This window comes from Delphinus delphis, chromosome 1, assembly GCF_949987515.2.
Source record: "Delphinus delphis chromosome 1, mDelDel1.2, whole genome shotgun sequence".
In the NCBI taxonomy this organism is placed as follows: Eukaryota; Metazoa; Chordata; class Mammalia; order Artiodactyla; family Delphinidae; genus Delphinus; species Delphinus delphis.
The window spans coordinates 81,614,029-81,619,179 of NC_082683.1; positions in this window are offsets into that span (position 1 = coordinate 81,614,029).

The following is a 5,151-nucleotide window of genomic DNA, read 5'->3' on the forward strand; positions in this document are numbered from 1 at the left end:
CTTGGGTTGTATTCCCAATCTTCCATTTATTCACTCTGTGACCTTAAATAACCTTGCTGCATTTTGATTTTCCCACCTATAAGATGGGATTAATGACTAGTAATAAGGACGAAATACACATGAAAGTGCTTTATATTCTTAAAGTGCTAAAATTAATATAACTCTTTTTTCTTAGTTTGTTTAGAGATAGTTACCATATTGATACTAGCCTAAGCTTCAGAGTTAAACAACAACCTGGTTTCAAATTCAGCTTTATTACTCATTATCTATAAGACTCTGAACAAATTAGTATACCTCTCTAAAACTCTCTTCCCACCTGTCAAAACACTCATTTTGTACGGCTGTCTGAAAATTAAATGAAATAGTGAATATGAAAACTTCTAGCACAGTGTGTAATTTATAATAGGCACTGATTGATTCTCTTTTGGGCCTAATTTACTTTTCCTGCAGCATATCCCACTATACCTCTTCACAAACCCTACCACTCCAGACTACTTGATTTTCTCAATTCATATGATGTACTTTTGTGTTTCTTCTTCAGCTGCATACTCTTTCCTTCTCTATTAAAATTCTACTCAAGTCTTCAAGGCTCAGTTAAAATGTTGTCTTCCCTAAAGCCCTGTGTATCTCACAACTGGTGTGTTAATCTCTCCTTCCTCTGTATACTCTTAGCTTGTATGTTGATTAGAGCACTTTCTTTTCAATCCGGTTTATGTTCTGATTCTCCCAACAGAATGTAGGGGCCTCGGAAACAAGGAGGATGTTGTATGTTGTATGTTTATTTCTCTCACATTATACTTACGACAGTAGACACTCAGTTATTGAATGAATGTAGAATTGGGTGCTGTCTTTCTCTTTCTACTGCTACAGGACATCACTTGCTTAAATGTCTACTGTTGCCTCAAACCCAAACATGTGCAAAAGCAAGCACATCTTCCCTAAATTGCTCCCTTTCAATTTTGCTGTTTTTGATACTACCCTAATCCCTAGTCTCAGTTTCTGAGGGTACAAATCTTAGAATTGTATTTGACTGATCTGTTTACTTGAACACCTAGGAGCCAAACTACCAGGTTCTTCCAACTCCTTCTGTGAAATAGTTCTTGGATTCATCTTTCTTTATTCCATTCCTAGGATTATCAATCATTATTTTTAACAACTATCACCATTTATTGAGCATTTACGTTCCTGGGCTTCTTTGTATACATTATGTCATTAGATCTTTAACGCCTCTGTGAAGCAGGTACTCTTACTCTTATTTTACAGATGAGAAAAATCAAGACACAGCTTACATACTTTGCCCAAGGTTACAGTTAATTAAGTGGTAGAGTGGGGATCAAACCCAGATGTGAAGCCAAAGCCTAGAGCTGGACTCTTTCAAGTTGTGTAGAACAAAAATAGGATTTTTAGAAGAGTATTATGAAGATATACAGGAAGTAAACAAGCACAGGAAACTGTATCATGGACGCGTACTGTCTTTTTCGAAAGCAGAATACACCCACACTCTAGCGATCTAGTTATTTTGGGGAGCTCTCTGACATCAGCATTTGAGGCCCTAAGGCTTCTCTCCTTGCTTCTGTTGCCCTTGTTACAACTGACTGACTTCTGTCCTCCCCCTCTACCTCTTGGCTTCTATTACTTCGTGACTTCTGCTGCCTCGTATGTTTGGCTATCTTACTTTTCTCTCACTATTGTGCAACACAAACGCTTTACTCCAATTAAGGCAACCTCCTCACTGTTTCCAGAACAATTTCTATCTCCACAAATTTACGTTGTTACTTTGAACACAAATATTTTGTTCTTTTCTACCTCAAAATATAGTCAAAAGCCTGTACTTCAAAGCTCCTTCATTACTTATTCTCAACAGTTCCAATGGATTTTTTGAGTGGTTACTATGCGTTAAGTCTTCTTGCTGACCCATGATGAACCAGCAACATGAGCAAGAAATAAACCTTTTGAGATTTGGGGGTTATTTGTTCTTGCAACATAATCTAGCCTATCCTGACTGATCTACTGACTTCAGGGAAGTAATTTAGCTTTACCAAGTTTCACTTTCCTTATATGTAAAAGAGATTAAAACAGTATCTATCAAATAAGGTTGCTCTGAGGATTAAATGAGGTAATACAGGTAAAAGTACGTGGGTAAAGTACAGGTAGAGGTACTTAGCACCGTGCTAAGCACAAAAGAAGTACACAAATGTTATTTAAAACTTTTGAATTATCACCAGCTAGCAATTGGTGTGTTAGTAATAACAAATGAGCATAATGGAGAGTCTTGTTTGCTTTTTCAAATGTTAACTTCAAATTACATATGGTATAATATTCTTGTCAGTAATTTTAGTTGAAAACCTAGGCATCTACAAACTAACATTTTAAGATAACTACTGTAGAGTTAGCCTAACTCATCATAAGAAACAGCTTTTCTTCTTTTCATATCATGAATTTTTGGATACCATGAAAAAAATGTTTCATATATATGTATTCTCTCTAAAACCTTTAAAGCTTATTAAAGAGATGTTACCCTTGTTTTCAAAAGCCCAGTTATAATAGGGATATATTGTTCTATAAATAACTATTTAAATTTGGGATCCAGATGAGCATATTTCATGATATATTGAAACCCTATGGTCTATGCCCCATGTCCTCAGCCTGCCTTTAGTCTGTGGAAAAACTTTAGCCAAATAATAACTTTAGACAGAGAAGTGAGAAAATGCAGAGACAAAGAAAAACAGTCAAAGGAGACCAAATAATAATAGTTTAGTCATTGAGCATAGTCAAGGGCCTTTAGTTCCTTCTCAAGGGCTATAGATAATATTCTGAGCCGTATCCTGTGAGCTGTCTTCTAGATACTGAAACCCACACCAGGTGGAAGAAGTTAACTACATGATGCCCAGACTGTAGCCATGACATACCCTGCCACAATTCCAAGAACTGGCCTCAAGGAAATGGGAACGAACCGACCATGGAACTGAAGATTCACTGTACCTAAAAAAACCAAGATGATGCTGGTCAGACCACCGCATGGCCAATTTCAAGATAACTGTCAGAGCTGACTGTACTGTTTCTGCATGTAGCCCTCTCCCTCAACCTACAAAAGCCCTTGCTCACTGGTTGTAGGAGCGGGGGGAATCGGTCTTTGGACAGGCGTCCGCCCTCCAACCTCCCCGCCCCCCCGTTTGCTGGCATCCAAAACAAAGCAAACTTTCCTGTCCACCAACCTTGCCCCTTTATTGGCTTTTGAGCGGCAAGCAGCCAGACAACACTTTCGGTTACAATATCACCCCACTATTTATATTTAATTAAATTTTCTCTCAGCCATGTTATGTATGGCTTATTATTAGTTGAAGACTGCCCAGACCTGGTAAAGATGACAATCATAAACACATCTGTATAATAATTCATAATGTTAAAAGTGCTTTTGCATAGTCTCACTTGACTTTGAATCTTCTGAGTTATATATTATTTCCATTCCTAGTTGAGGAAAAGGAGACTTGGACAGTGGCCTGTCTAAAGTAACGAAAAACTGGGACTGGAACCTAGGTTCCTTTACTACACATTTCTTGTTTATGCTACCACAGAACCCTGTAGTGATAAACCATTACTGGAATAACAACTTAACACATATGCTCTACTGATTTATGTATCGTAACTCTATAAGCTTATGTAGCATAAATGTTACATGAACAAGCGTAACTATCACTATTACATTTTTTCAGGAACGATAATATCTGGGTCAGTGATAATAATGTGATAATTTGGGGGAAATTTATTGCTAGCTAGCTTTTTCAGTCTGACAAACTTGGTAAGGCTGAGATAAATTTAGACACTATAACTCTTTAAATTAACAGTAAACTGACTTACAAAAACACAATAGAGAGCCAACATCTGCGCCAACACATTCCTTCACATTCCTATTTTGAAGAAAAAAAATTTTTTTGAAGAAAATTTTTAAAAATATTGTTTTATCAAAGAAATTTTGTTTTGACTAAACTTAGGAACACTGAAAAACAAGTGTCTACACTTAAGAAATTAAAGAACCTGCAAGTGTACTGGAGAAAACGTTAAATGAAAAAAAAAAGTGTAAGTAAGGTCTCCTCAAGGTGCCACATCTAGGGTCTTACACCGAAATAAAAAACTTTAAAACATTTCAAACAAGCCAGCTGCTGCCAATGTATGGAGAACAAAGTATCCCATTAACTAAAGTGCCTAAACTGATTTAAATGGTATCTTGGTTACTTTTTAGAAATTGCAACACGCTGCTATTTATATAACAGCCTCTTCTTCAAAATGACAGTATGGCAAACTTAGTTTTTAAAAATAATGCAATTTTTGTTAAGAACTTGACACACGTTTGCTTCCCTGGAGAGAAGCAAAAATCAGAGTTAAGATACTTTAACACACTTTTTTTCCGCCTCATCAGAAGCCAACGTGCAATACAACATGAAAAATGTCTAAGCTGGAACCTTGTAATTTGGCTCATTGTACACTACGCCTTTCCACTACGTTGGATCTTATTTCTAGGTTCCAGCTTAGCTATTAGTAGTGGCTGGGAGGGCAAGTCACTTCTCTGAATGTTTCATTTCCCATAAAACCAGAAAATGGGTGGAGGACCATACAGAGCTTTGAGCCGAATAACGTCTATTAGATATCATCAAAAGCTTTTTCCTCCGGACGATGCAAACCCAGGCACACGGGGTTCTGCTTTGCCCGCATCCCACTCCCGAGCCTCGGCTTCGTTCCTCTTCCTTTCAACCTCAATTCGGGCTCCTGAAGGTTAGCAAAGAGTTCTTTTAACGAAATCCAGCGCTCCTTTGTCTCCAAACTTGGCTAGGAAAGGATTCCGAGGCCTCAGCAGGCTGAGAGAAGGTAGTGGCGGCGATCCACCCTCGCCGGGCCACCCACCCACCCCAACCCGAGTCTGGCGCCGAAACCCCGGCGCGTGCTTGGGGTTCCCCGGTACCGCGAGGCGCGCCCTCGCCCGGCCACTGTTCCTGGTAAAGGGCGGGATGCCAGGACGCGTGCCGGGACAGCGGCAGGCGGAAACCGCTGGCGGAGAAAACGGGCGGTTCCCGCCAGCGCGGGTGGGGGAAGGGCCGCAGCCACACCCGGAAGTCGGTCTGGAAGGGAGGGGGGAACATGTGGGGGCGAGGCTTC